The following is a 15,706-nucleotide window of genomic DNA, read 5'->3' on the forward strand; positions in this document are numbered from 1 at the left end:
CAAACTCAGACATTTCTCTCAAAACACAGAGATGGCAATTCACACAGGACTAGTATTATCAGAGGATATTGGAGTTCGCCAAAAAACTAGGTTATTCTGGCTGGAATTGATATACTCCTGCCATGTAAAAATTACTGCCATGGCAGATTCGGACAGGAGTAAAATTACAGATGTGGTGTTTTGTGCTCATGCACATAATTACATTACCCAACATCCCCCAGTAAAACTAATCCTGTCCAAATAGGGCTATAGACTATACACAGTAATTATGACAAATTCCGGAGGACCTCGTCCAACCTATCAGAGCTCTTCCAGCATGAACTGTCATGTTGTCCACCCAATCAAAGGATCAGAGAATGAATCTAGTAATGAAAGCAGAAGCTAGTGCTGCAGTGCATACAATGTGGAGAGTAGTTGACAAAGAGAAAGACAATAGTTTAAATTAATTTCTTCAAAAATGAATGCGAGAGAGATGGCTATATTTTTTTCACTTCCACTTACTTACCTAGTGAATGCAGCTAGCTAGTTTAGCTGACTCAAACACCCAGCTCAAACAGAGGGTTGCTATGTTACTTAGCTGGCTATGGCTATCCAACACCGGAAGCTTTTGGTACCCACCGGAGGAGGAGAGTGCGTAGATGCGAGAAAGAATTATCCAAAGATCAAAGGGATCATGCTGTTTATATGTGGCTGCTATGATTTTAGTATCAGGTAGTAGTCTAAACCTATCACTTACTTTGAGCTGGGTGAATGGAATATGAATGACAGTCATCCAATATGCTGTAATAGAAATAAGGCCATGCTCATAAAAAATATAATCATCCTCCCTCATCTAAAATGCACTGACCGCCACTGGTTTGCTCCCATTTGGTGGTGTGGGTTGGCTTGAAGCAATGAGTGATGTATTGAAAGGACAGTGGTCATGCTGACATCGTTCCCCAACCCATCCCCATTTTCAACTTGTCTTTCAGTACAGCACCATTTCCGTTCAATTACTGAATGCAGCCCTGGTACAGGATTCATACCCCGCAGTGAGTGAGCTGATCAAATGTACCCACACACTATCACTGTGTTCAATCAGCATAAGCTCCTTAGTCCGTACGTATCTTATTGAATGAGGTTTGGTGTGGTATGAAGACATTTGGTTTTCTTGATTAAGTTATTTAATGATGAGAAAGCCTCATGGCATGCTAAACAGTCAGTATCACGTGAAAACTGGTGTGTTGTGCCCTCATGTAGTCATTTAGCTCTGGGGAAGTACATCATACCCATTCACACGTTTTGCCCCAGTAGCGACATATGAAGATATGATACCTGTACATTTCCAAATGAGTCCATCAATGATGAGAGGATAGCTCTGAAGCATGGGCTGGAATATATTTCAACAGCTGTGAGAGATATTTCTCTCTAACCCTTCTATTTTTCTGCCTCGGACTGTATCCTGTTCAACGTTAATAGTCTGAATTGGAGTGAATTATCACGCGGTTTCGTCTCAGTTTTCAGATCAAATGTGAGGCGGCAACTGAACAGAAACAAACTCAAGGAAATCAATAATTGTTGAGGAGGGGACTGTTTCAACCATTATTTCTAGCCGATTGCGCATTGGTGTGGACAACATTTTTTGACGTAGGAACCACGGTTTTTAGGGGTTAATACGAAATTAGCTCTGTAAAAGACAAAGAAAGATACGAACAGAGTGAAGTGTAGGCATACTTTATCATGCATGAGAATGTTTTCCTCTCAATAGTGAGTGCATTCTTGGACTGATAAACTGTCTGGTTGATGGACGGCAACTTCAAGAAACAATCAGGAAAGTAGCCTAGGTGCTAGCTGTCACCACAATGATATATGGCTCTATAGGTAAGTGAGTATTTATATCTAAATTGAATCCATTGTTTCATGAATGTGATTAAATACTATCGTGATCAGAAAATGACAGACTGCTTTATCTGCAAACAAGTGTCAGTCAAATGATCTGAAGCTGCAGCATTGTTCATTAAATTCTAAACACCTTGGAAAGTATATGGTTTTATACACACTACCGTTCAAAAGTTTGGGGTCACTTAGAAATGTCCTTGTTTTTGAAAGAAAATAATTTTTTCGTCCATTAAAACATCAGATTGTTCAGAAATACAGTGTAGACATTGTTAATGTTATAAATGACTATTGTAGCTGGAAACGGCAGATTTTTTATGGAATTATAACGGCTCTCGTCGAAAGGAGTGGACCAAAGCGCAGCGTGGAAAGTGTTCATGATTTTTATTTTCAAAAAACACTCAAATAAAATAACCAAAGTGAAAACGAAAGCCCACAGTTCTGTCAGGTACAGACACGAAACAGAAAACAAGATCCCACAAAACCCAAAGGGAAAATAACAAAAATGCAAATAAAAACACATTAGGCAACATCAAATACTTTCAAGGGAAGGGGAAGGTCTGAGAATGTATATTTCAAGACAAAAATGGCAAGGATCTCTAAGGTCAGGGTGTGACAGGGATATCTACAGTTGTGGCCAAAAGTTTTGAGGATGACACAAATATACATTTCACAGTCTGCTGCCTCAGTGTCTAGATATTTTTGTCACATGTTACTATGGAATACTGAAGTATAATTACAAGTGTCAAAGGATTTTATTGACAATTACATGACGTTGATGCAAAGAGTCAATATTTGAAGTGTTGACCCTTCTTTTTCAAGACCTCTGCAATCCGCCCTGGCATGCTGTCAATTAACTTTGGTGCCACACTGATGGCAGCCCATTCTTGCATAATAAATGCTTGGAGTTTGTCAGAGCCTCTTGAGGATTGACTGCAAATTCTCAATGGGATTAAGGTCTGGGGAGTTTCCTGGCCATGGACCCAAAATATCGATATTTTGTTCCCGGAGCCACATAGTTATCACTTTTGCCTTATGGCAAGGTGCTCCATCATGCTGGAAAAGGAATTGTTCATCACCAAACTGTTCCTGGATGGTTGGGAGAAGTTGCTCTCGGAGGATGTGTTGGTACCATTCTTTATTCATGGCTGTGTTCTTAGGCAAAATTGTGAGTGAGACCACTCCTTTGGCTGAGAAGCAACCCCACACATGAACGGTCTCAGGATGCTTTACTGTTGGCATGACACAGGACTGATGGTAGGGCTCACCTTGTCTTCTCCGGACAATATTTTTTCCGGATGCCCCAAACAATCGGAAAGGCGATTCATCAGAGAAAATTACTTTACCCCAGTTCTCAGCAGTCCAATCTCTGTACCTTTTGCAGAATATCAGTCTGTCCCTGATGTTTTTCCTGGAGAGAAGTGGCTTCTTTGCTGCCCTTCTTGACACCAGGCCATCCTCCAAAAGTATTCGCCTCACTGTGCATGCAGATGCACTCACACCTGCCTGCTGCCAATCCTGAGCAAGCTCTGTACTGGTGGTGCCCCGATTCCGCAGCTGAATCAACTTTAGGAGACGGTCCTGGCGCTTGCTGGACTTTCTTGGGCGCCCTGAAGCCTTCTTCACAACAATTGAACCGCTCTCCTTGAAGTTCTTGATGATCCGATAAATGGTTGATTTAGGTGCAATCTTACTGGAAGCAATATCCTTGCCTGTGAAGCACTTTTTGTGCAAAGCAATGATGACGGCACGTGTTTCCTTGCAGGTAACCATGGTTGACAGAGGAAGAACAATGATTCCAAGAACCACCCTCTTTTTGAAGCTTCCAGTCTGTTATTTGAACTCAATCAGCATGACAGAGTGATCTCCAGCCTTGTCCTTGTCAACACTCACACCTGTGTTAACGAGAGAATCACTGACATGATGTCAGCAGGTCCTTTTGGGCAGGGCTGAAATGCAGTGGAATTTCTTGGGGGGGGATTCAGTTCATTTGCATGGCAAGGAGGGACTTTGCAATTCATCTGATCACTCTTCATAACATTCTGGATTATATGCAAAATGCCATCATACAAGCTGAGGCAGAAGATTGGGAAAGTTAATATTTGTGTCATTCTCAAAACTTTTGGCCACGACTGTACGGAGAGTGGCCCACTATCAGCAACCATCACTCCTGTGTTCCAATGACACGTTGTTAGCTAATCAATGTTTATCATTTTAAAAGGCTAATTGATCATTAGAAAACCCATTTGCAACTATGTTATGTGACGACCCTCCCACTCTGTCTGCCATATTCTCTCTTTGTTCTTGTTTCCTTATTAGGATGCCGGTGGGCAGAGTTGGGAGGGTTGTCAGCTTCATGGGAAACACCTGGGCCAGGTGTCTCCCAGGATAAATAGACCTCTTCCACATTCATGGGAGAGACTCTCTCCATGCAGACACCTTTGTAGATTGTGTTGTGGTTCTTGGTGGCCTTTTGTTTGTTTGCTTTGGCACCTTTCAACACTGTGCATTATCACATTCATGCATGCAAAACACTCACACTACTGATTACTGATTACACACACCATTGTATATTTTCCTTAGTTGCTTTAGTTAATACATATATATTTTGTTACTCCTTATCTCCACGTTGTCTCCCTTTGTTACGGGCTTTGAGCCGGTTCGTGACAGTTAGCACAGTTTAAAACTGTTGCTCTGATTAAAAAAGCAATAACACTGGCCTTCTTTAGACTAATTGAGTATCTGGAGCATCAGCATTTGTGAGTTTGATTACAGGCTCAAAATGGCCAGAAACAAAGTACTTTCTTCTGAAACTCCTCAGTCTATTCTTGTTCTGAGAAATGAAGGCTATTCCATGTGAGAAATTTCCAAGAAACTGAAGATCTTGTACAGTGCTGTGTACAACTCCCTTCACAGAACAGCGCAAACTGTCTCTAACCTGAAAGAGGAGCGGGAGGCCCCTGTGCACAACTGTGCAAAAGGACAAGTGTATTAGTGTCTAGTTTGAGAAACAGACACTTCACAAGTCCTCAAATGGCAGCTTCATTAAATAGTACCCGCAAAACACCAGTCTCAACGTCAACAGTGAGGAGGCAAATCCGGATGCTGGCCTTCTAGGCAGAGTTGCAAAGAAAACGCCATATCTCAGACCGGCCAATATAAAGAAAAGATTAAGATGGGCAAAAGAACACAGACCCTGGAAAGAGGAACTCTGCCTAGAAGGGGAGTTGCAGCAATTAGACAAGACTGTAAAAGTATGAACAAAACAAAAACGTCTAGAAGCAACAACGTCTCAGCCGCGAAGCACACACAAATCTTCTGTCCTTGGTTGCAACAATCACTATCGAGTTCCAAACTGGCTCTGGAAGCAACGTCAGCGCAAGAACAGTTCATCTGGAGCTTCATGAAATGGGTTTCCATGGCCGAGCAGCTGGATACAAGCCTAAGATCACCATGTGCAATGCCAAGCGTCTGCTGGAGTGGTGTAAAGCTCGCTACCGTTGGACTCTGGAGCAGTGGAAATGAGTTCTCTGGAGTGATGAATCACGCTTCACCATCTGGCAGTCCGCGGGACAAATCTGGGTTTGAGAATGCTGCCTCCCCCAATGCGTAGTGCCAACTGTAAATGGTCTGGGACTGTTTTCATGGTTCAGGCTAGGCCCCTTAGTTCCAGTGAAGGGAAATCTTAACGCTAAAGCATAGAATGAAATTCTATATGATTCTGTGCGTCCAACTTTGTGGCAACAGTTTGGGGAAGGCCCTTTCCTGGTTCGTAATGACAATGTCCCTGTGCACAAAGCGAAGTCCAAACAGAAATGGTTTGTCGAGATTGGTGTGGAAGAACTTGACGGGCCTGCACAAAGCCCTGACCTCAACCCCATCGGACACTTTTGGGATGAATTAGAATGCCGAATGTGAACCAGGCCTAATCCGCCAACATTAGTGCCCAACCTCACTAATGCTTTTGTGGCTGAATGGGAGCAGGTCCCAGCAGCAATGTTCCAACATCTAGGGGAAAGCTTTCCCCTTCCAACTCCATATTAATGCCTATGATTTTGGAATCAGATGTTTGATGAGAATATGTAGGTTTGAACTTCCGGCGCCGACAGAGATGGCCGCCTCGCTTCGCGTTCCTAGGAAACTATGCAGTTTTTTGATTTTTTACGTGTTATTTCTTACATTAGTACCCCAGGTCATCTTAGGTTTCATTACATACAGTCGAGAAGAACTACTGAATATAAGATCAGCGTCAACTCACCATCAGTACGACCAAGAATATGTTTTTCGCGACGCGGATCCTGTGTTCTGCCTTACAAACAGGACAACGGAGTGGATTCCATGCAGCGACCCAAAAAAACGACTCCGAAAAAGAGGGAAACGAGGCGGTCTTCTGGTCAGACTCCGGAGACGGGCACACCGTGCACCACTCCCTAGCATTCTTCTTGCCAATGTCCAGTCTCTTGACAACAAGGTTAATGAAATCCGAGCAAGGGTAGCATTCCAGAGGGACATCAGAGACTGTAACGTTCTTTGCTTCACGGAAACGTGGCTCACTGGAGAGACGCTATCCGAGGCGGTGCAGCCAACGGGTTTCTCCACGCATCGCGCCGACAGAGACAAACATCTTTCTGGTAAGAAGAGGGGCGGGGGCGTATGCCTTATGGCTAACGTGACATGGTGTGATGAAAGAAACATACAGGAACTCAAATCCTTCTGTTCACCTGATTTAGAATTCCTCACAATCAAATGTAGACCGCATTATCTACCAAGAGAATTCTCTTCGATTATAATCACAGCCGTATATATCCCCCAAGCAGACACATCGATGGCTCTGAACGAACTTTATTTAACTCTCTGCAAACTGGAAACCATTTATCCGGAGGCTGCATTCATTGTAGCTGGGGATTTTAACAAGGCTAATCTGAAAACAAGACTCCCTAAATTTTATCAGCATATCGATTGCGCAACCAGGGGTGGAAAGACCTTGGATCATTGTTACTCTAACTTCCGCAACGCATATAAGGCCCTGCCCCGCCCCCCTTTCGGAAAAGCTGACCACGACTCCATTTTGTTGATCCCTGCCTACAGACAGAAACTAAAACAAGAGGCTCCCACGCTGAGGTCTGTCCAACGCTGGTCCGACCAAGCTGACTCCACACTCCAAGACTGCTTCCATCACGTGGACTGGGAGATGTTTCGTATTGCGTCAGATAACAATATTGACGAATACGCTGATTCGGTGTGCGAGTTCATTAGAACGTGCGTTGAAGATGTCGTTCCCATAGCAACGATTAAAACATTCCCTAACCAGAAACCGTGGATTTATGGCAGCATTCGCGTGAAACTGAAAGCGCGAACCACTGCTTTTAATCAGGGCAAGGTGTCTGGTAACATGACCGAATACAAACAGTGCAGCTATTCCCTCCGCAAGGCTATCAAACAAGCTAAGCGTCAGTACAGAGACAAAGTAGAATCTCAATTCAACGGCTCAGACACAAGAGGCATATGGCAGGGTCTACAGTCAATCACGGACTACAGGAAGAAATCCAGCCCAGTCACGGACCAGGATGTCTTGCTACCAGGCAGACTAAATAACTTTTTGCCCGCTTTGAGGACAATACAGTGCCACTGACACGGCCTGCAACGAAAACATGCGGTCTCTCCTTCACTGCAGCCGAGGTGAGTAAGACATTTAAACGTGTTAACCCTCGCAAGGCTGCAGGCCCAGACGGCATCCCCAGCCGCGCCCTCAGAGCATGCGCAGACCAGCTGGCCGATGTGTTTACGGACATATTCAATCAATCCCTATACCAGTCTGCTGTTCCCACATGCTTCAAGAGGGCCACCATTGTTCCTGTTCTCAAGAAAGCTAAGGTAACTGAGCTAAACGACTACCGCCCCGTAGCACTCACTTCCGTCATCATGAAGTGCTTTGAGAGACTAGTCAAGGACCATATCACCTCCACCCTACCTGACACCCTAGACCCACTCCAATTTGCTTACCGCCCAAATAGGTCCACAGACGATGCAATCTCAACCACACTGCACACTGCCCTAACCCATCTGGACAAGAGGAATACCTATGTGAGAATGCTGTTCATCGACTACAGCTCGGCATTCAACACCATAGTACCCTCCAAGCTCGTCATCAAGCTCGAGACCCTGGGTCTCGACCCCACCCTGTGCAACTGGGTACTGGACTTCCTGACGGGCCGCCCCCAGGTGGTGAGGGTAGGCAACAACATCTCCTCCCCGCTGATCCTCAACACTGGGGCCCCACAAGGGTGCGTTCTGAGCCCTCTCCTGTACTCCCTGTTCACCCACGACTGCGTGGCCACGCACGCCTCCAACTCAATCATCAAGTTTGTGGACGACACAACAGTGGTAGGCTTGATTACCAATAACGACGAGACGGCCTACAGGGAGGAGGTGAGGGCCCTCGGAGTGTGGTGTCAGGAAAATAACCTCACACTCAACGTCAACAAAACTAAGGAGATGATTGTGGACTTCAGGAAACAGCAGAGGGAACACCCCCCTATCCACATCGATGGAACAGTAGTGGAGAGGGTAGCAAGTTTTAAGTTCCTCGGCATACACATCACAGACAAACTGAATTGGTCCACTCACACAGACAGCATTGTGAAGAAGGCGCAGCAGCGCCTCTTCAACCTCAGGAGGCTGAAGAAAGTCGGCTTGTCACCAAAAGCACTCACAAACTTCTACAGATGCACAATCGAGAGCATCCTGGCGGGCTGTATCACCGCCTGGTATGGCAACTGCTCCGCCCTCAACCGTAAGGCTCTCCAGAGGGTAGTGAGGTCTGCACAACGCATCACCGGGGGCAAACTACCTGCCCTCCAGGACACCTACACCACCCGATGTTACAGGAAGGCCATAAAGATCATCAAGGACATCAACCACCCGAGCCACTGCCTGTTCACCCCGCTATCATCCAGAAGGCGAGGTCAGTACAGGTGCATCAAAGCTGGGACCGAGAGACTGAAAAACAGCTTCTATCTCAAGGCCATCAGACTGTTAAACAGCCACCACTAACATTGAGTGGCTGCTGCCAACACACTGACACTGACTCAACTCCAGCCAACTTAATAATGGGAATTGATGGGAAATGATGTAAATATATCACTAGCCACTTTAATTAAACAATGCTACCTTATATAATGTTACTTACCCTACATTATTCATCTCATATGCATACGTATACACTGTACTCTATATCATCGACTGCATCCTTATGTAATACATGTATCACTAGACACTTTAACTATGCCACTTTGTTTACATACTCATCTCATATGTATATACTGTACTCGATACCATCTACTGTATCTTGCCTATGCTGCTCTGTACCATCACTCATTCATATATCCTTATGTACATATTCTTTATCCCCTTACACTGTGTATAAGACAGTAGTTTTGGAATTGTTAGTTAGATTACTTGTTGGTTATTACTGCATTGTCGGAACTAGAAGCACAAGCATTTCGCTACACTCGCATTAACATCTGCTAACCATGTGTATGTGACAAATCAAATTTGATTTGTCCACATACTTTTGGTCATGTAGCGTAACTCTATTTCCCCAGGTGTTAAAGAACACACTCTGATAGATACTGTAGGCCTAATATCAAAGCAGATTTTCTCTTTAATATTGAGTTTGACATGGTAACAGATACACTATGGACCAAGGGGGAAATAATTATTAGTTTTGGTTGCCATATATCCACATGAATTCAAACGCATTCTTGTCTATCTAATGCTAGTCTTGTCCATCTGGTCACAGAGTGGTAATGTGATAACCTGCCTGATCACTGTGGTGTTTGTTACAGAATGTGATCACCTTAGTAGTTTGCATCACTGAGGTAGGCTACCTACTGCATACAGACACAGTGACGGGTTTAAGACCTGGTCGATGAACAGATGCTGGTTAAAAATACAGTAGTTAATACTCCTGATATACTTCTTCTGGGAGAATCTCTGAGCAACAGCGGTACGTTGAAACTGTTTTTCTCCCAATGGTCTCTGCATTATTCATCACTGTAATTAAATGTAAAAGAAGAAATCCTTGTCCTAGTTTTTCTGGGACGACTTGGTTGCGTTGGAATACTTGCGGTTATCTGGGGTATTGTTGTGGACTGGGTGAGGGGGTTTGTGAGGTAAACGTTCTCAGAGAGTTGTGAAAAGGTGGTATGGCCTAGGTTATTGGGTCAGGAAATCCTTACATACTGTATAAAGATATATATTAAAGTTTAAAACTCGTGTAACATAGGGTGTTTGAATGTGGAATCACTTTAAAATACCCTATATATCAACGAGAGAGACAACGGAATTGGCTACAGAGCAGGCCATCAGACATCAAAAGTTCAAGGACCTGCAGCGCTGAATGGGCCTATACTATGGCAGCACTGTAAACACTATACCAATTGGTGGCTCAGTCTAACCGTTGGTGGTCTCAGCAAGCTGGGTCTAACACCACTCATGGGTGCAGTCAGATAGTAGGAGGGTATGACACCATTTTTTTTCACAGGCTAACTGTTGATTGAATACAAATGTTTGATCCATGGCCCTCATGAGTTTAGCCCTTCTCAACTTTTGTCCCAATAACTGTTTTTTTTTTAACCACTGGGTGGCAGTAATTGTATGTCGTATTGTATGTCTTTCATCAAGCTTTCATAAAACTTCATGATGGAATGTAGACACAATATGTAGATATAAAAGTGTTAAACCAAAATGTTTCTATTTTAAGAAATCAAATATTTGAAGTAGCTGTATGCAAAGTATTTGAACTAATACTGAATATTCTAACAGAGGTTTCAGACCCCATCCCCCATACTGTGCGATGGCTGATGTATCATATCTTCCCACTAACTACGTAGTTCTCTGTTGTTGCTAGGCTGACGGGATGAAGAGCTGGGAGATGGCGTGGCCGGTACACTGGGGCGGCCTCCTGCTCTGCATAGTGATCCTCTACAGCTAACCAGTGTCCACCGGCAACCACAGCCCCTTGGGGCAGTCGGGTATGTACCAGAGCCAGCCCACACCAGCCCCTCCCCTGGCCCCCAAAAGACTCATTATGGCTCTACTGGGAACTGAGCACGGCCAATACTAATGAGGTGAAAAGAGGTGTTTGGTCTGGTCTGCATGGTAGAATTTAAACACAGCATATGCTGATGCTACAATTAATGTAGTCTCTTGCCAGACTCATCAAATCAAATCAAATGTACGTATATAGCCCTTCGTACATCAGCTGATATCTCAAAGTGCTGTACAGAAACCCAGCCTAAATCCCCAAACAGCAAGCAATGCAGGTGTGGAAGCACGGTGGCTAGGAAAAACTCCCTAGAAAGGCCAAAACTCGTGGTTCTCCTACAGCGACTGTGGGAAGAGACTTCAAAATACTACAATAATCAGCTACACATTCATAAATAACAAACAGGTAATTGTCAGTAATTTATTCTCTTCCCTTTAATGACCAAGTGTTCAAATACACTACAAGAAAATGCTCAACAACAAAAGAGTGATCAAATGAAGATCCTACATCTGTATGTGAAGGCAGATTTCATTTTTTTCATCCATGTCTATGCATGCTAGTAAGGTTACCACCTTTCCTAAACCCTTTGTCTCAGGTTCATCACAGGTAAAGACAGGTACCTGTGAAGTGGTGGATGCCCATCACTGCTGCAATAAGAACAAGATTGAGGAGCGCTCTCAAACTGTCAAGTGTTCCTGCTTCCCTGGCCAGGTCGCCGGGAAAACAAGAGCAATGCCCTCTTGTGTTGAAGGTAGGATGCTTCATATAAGATGGTAGAGTATCAGTACTTCAAGGGTTTTTATTACACCAACATATTGTCAATGTTACAGTTATCTCGCCCGTTTTTCCAGGCGGAAATCAGTGTTTATTGAAGTGCTCTCCAAACAACACGCTGCAACTCATCTCATTTCAAGTGACTGACTGCCCACTGTGCTGTGTTCTCTCCTGTTCTTTTCAGCATCCATCATGCTTCAGAAGTGGTGGTGCCAGATGCAGCCCTGTCTTAAAGGGAGAGGAGTGTAAAGTACTGCCGGATCTCAATGGCTGGTCCTGTAGCTCTGGAAACAAAGTCAAGACCACCAAGGTGAGTTTATGTGAAGGGACAACAAAGGAAATTAAATTAAGGACCTTGAATTCATGCATTATTACAGTACAGTTGGAAGGCAATGAAACCAACCTATTCAGAAAACAATCATTAAATGACAAGCAAACGATACATCTGTTTCGACTAGTATTACATCAAGGAAATGGCACCAATGATACATGCATGTTTCAAAGTGGTCCCTGTGTAAAGATGATGATAAATAACCTAATGAAATGATTGATTGTTTTGATAAAAGTAAGGAATGTAAGCCCGCTCTCTCTCCCCCTCACCCCTCCCCATGAAGCGTAATTATGTTTGCACATCTAGCTAATGCAAAAATTGAATGACAGCATTTGTGCAGAATCATCACACGTGTTTACAGTACTTGCAATAAGCCTTGCTTTAATTATAAAATATCCCACAATCTGACATGATTACTGCTCCCAGTCAGTCACGGAGGGCTAAGCAAGCTTCATTTGGTAATTCTGTGGAAGATGGGGCCAAGGGGACAAACATGAAATGAGACCGTTTTATACATGTAAACCAGCTGATACAGAGATCTAAATGGGATGTAATTCAATCTGACAGCCTTTCATGCCAGTGGACAAACTGCTGCCTTTAGGAATGTGCAAATCTGTGATGTCTTGCCTTTTATCAGCTTGAAATATATATGCAGTAGGGAAACCTATCATGAGTCAACTTGAAGAGAATAGAAAAACAGCTGAACATATACTGCATAAAGTAATTCATTAATAAAAAACGAAACAAACATTCCAACATGAATCTTTCTGGATAGGTATACTATACCCATCTGATGTTATAGTTGCCTCAGGAAGAAACTCTGTTCTGCCATTTCCCTGTCCACTATATACAGTATGTCTAAGATTTGGATCAGGCAGTAGAAATAATGATTTCTAGTGAAGGCTGTTGGTACAGGGTCACCCAGCATTTAATAGACCTTTCAGAAGTTCTTTGATTGCACCCTGTTGCAGGATTTGTTGTTGTTGTTGCTTTAAGTGTACTTGAGGTTTAAAAAGGCTTCTGCGGTTTGTAAATTCCAATTAAAAATGTCAGTCTTTAATTTTTCTTATGAAAAATGTATCAACCCTTACACAAATGTCCACTAATTAGAATCCACACAATTAACTTTTCCTGTTGTTGCAGGATTATTTTCCTGCTGTAGCAAACTGGCTCTAATTAAGATTCTACATCTGTACTACTTTTACCTTTTCCAGGTAGCGCAGTAACAAAACCCATCTCAGCCAATCGACTGAGACCCTGAATGTGCCCTGGCCTACAGTAAATCTCACTAGTTTTTAAGATCTCGTTCAGTTCCTGGGATACAATTAGGAATACACTCGCAAATGAGCAGCTCTACCAGATAAATAAAGTGACTGGTGTGAATGAAAAGGAGAACTCGAGGAATTCAAGGAGCCTGTGCAATAAAGTATGTATCCCTACTCCCCTGCCTGCGTCCTCTGAGAGACAGAGATGGGGGGGGGTGGGCAGATAAAAAAAAATATTGCTTCGCACATCTCTAGTTGGATTCCATATTGTGTTCTGTCAGAGGGACATTGTCTTTCAGTGAGAGATAAATGCTGAGCTGGTGATTGCTGTATGTATTGTCTGTTTGGATCAGTCACACCCAGAGAGGCAACTGGACATTTGAAATAGATTGTGAACTTGGACCAATGACTGTATGAACAGAGGCTCTTGTCTTGACTGTCTCAGTGAAGCAATGTACCCTGCTATTGATGAATGGAAGCACATTTTGATTTGGGCATTCTTATCAATATGTTTTGTGGAGAGACGCTGTCTTCATTGGTTTTGGGCATTCTTATCAATATGTTTTGTGGAGAGACGCTGTCTTCATTGGTTTTGGGCATTCTTATCAATATGTTTTGTGGAGAGACGCTGTCTTCATTGGTTTTGGGCATTCTTATCAATATGTTTTGTGGAGAAACGCTGTCTTCATTGGTTTTGGGCATTCTTATCAATATGTTTTGTGGAGAGACGCTGTCTTCATTGGTTTTGGGCATTCTTATCAATATGTTTTGTGGAGAGACGCTGTCTTCATTGGTTTTGGGCATTCTTATCAATATGTTTTGTGGAGAGACGCTGTCTTCATTGGTTTTGGGCATTCTTATCAATATATTTTGTGGAGAGACGCTGTCATTTGATTTGTCCTGTCCCAACGTTTTGGAGGAAAGGGTTGGATAAACCTGGGCTATTCCTCGAGCTACTCCAGATTCAGCCACACACACACACACATGCAAGGATGTGATGGCATGGAAATGAACATGGAACTCGGATGCAAAACAACGGCTGTTTGAAATGCTAATCACTAGGAGAGGAGGAGAGAGAAAAGGGGCTTCTTCAATGCCGACAGTATTTACATCACGCATTTGTTTGTCTTTCTAACTGCTGTCTCCTGTTGAGAGGATCTCTGTTATAGTAATGATGTGAAATGGTGCAGAATTGCCCGTGCCTTCAAGCAAATTGTGGCTACAAGCAAAATAAAACATTCACTCTACTGTCATTTACTTTCCTCAGTTTCTGTCCTCTCAACACTTTTTGTACATCTATGCTTACTCATAATAATTGCCATTATTTTGTTCATTCTTTTAAAGTAGTTTGAGAAGCAGAAGAGTTTTTACAGTTTAACATGACAATGCAGAAATGTTAGCTTCACTGATAAAAACCTACTTATTCCCAAAACAACATCCCATCAGAACATGCCAAACAACCATTCAAATTCAGCTTGTCAAACCTAGCATAAGAGGTGTTTGCTCACCTCCGCCAAAATTATTACCCTGTAAAATGATTTGGCAATTATATCTTCTGAGCTGTCACAAAGGATCAGATGTAATGTTGTGTATATGACATAATAATTTATGCTAGTGCACATGATGCCTAACCTACAGTTTTACTCAACACAAATATTTATCTTCCTAATGTATTCAGCACAACTTTCTCTTAATGACCTAGAGAAGACACAGCTAATTAATAAAGTGTGAATGTGATAAATACAAACCATTATTACGCTGTGTGTTTGTGTGCATGCATATGGGTGTGCGTGTTTTGCCTGGGGAGACAAGAATTCAAATCCAACTGGTTTTAAAATGCCTTCAACTTACTCAGTGCGATAGACTGAGTGTAATTTGGTTATGGCTCAAAGAAATGTTCCATGTGTCTTGTCATGTGCATGCTGTCTAGAATTGAAATTGCATTGAACATAATTAGAGAGTTGAACAATTATATTTTAATTAATATAATATTAATTGGAATAACAATGTTGGTTCATCTGCCTGTATTTAATTAATATATAGTGCGTGCATGGTCATGCGTCATAGTTGTACTGTAGGCAGATTGATGCATACTGAAGCTACTTGTAATCAAATACATGAAACCATAGTTTAGTCTCTCCTTGTTTTCATTGTGCTGTGATGGTAATGATATCATATGGTAACTATGATATTCTCTGCAGTTATAAATGATTTAATATTTAAAATGCATGATGTAAAATACACTTTGGCTTATATAGCAACCGTCCTATTAGTACAGCCTAATTTCCTGAACTATTTTCAAAGTATCTTGCATGTGGAATATTGTAATTTACTGTCACACTCTTTTAAAGTAAACATGTTGAGCTCACAACAGAGGAAATAAAATAACCTCACTGCAAGACACAACAGATA

General features: G+C 42.7%; 1 long non-coding RNA gene across 1 annotated transcript; it reads left to right on the top strand.

The window, feature by feature from the left end:
• Positions 1 to 1,321: 1,321 nt before the first annotated feature.
• Positions 1,322 to 13,479, top strand: LOC121839552. Its single transcript, XR_006078999.1, has 4 exons — positions 1,322 to 1,860; positions 10,787 to 10,910; positions 11,520 to 11,675; positions 11,883 to 13,479. It is a non-coding gene; the product is annotated as an uncharacterized LOC121839552 (long non-coding RNA).
• The last annotated feature ends 2,227 nt before the right edge of the window (positions 13,480 to 15,706 follow it).

The sequence above is a fragment of the Oncorhynchus tshawytscha genome, linkage group LG16, assembly GCF_018296145.1.
Source record: "Oncorhynchus tshawytscha isolate Ot180627B linkage group LG16, Otsh_v2.0, whole genome shotgun sequence".
NCBI classification, from domain to species: Eukaryota; Metazoa; Chordata; class Actinopteri; order Salmoniformes; family Salmonidae; genus Oncorhynchus; species Oncorhynchus tshawytscha.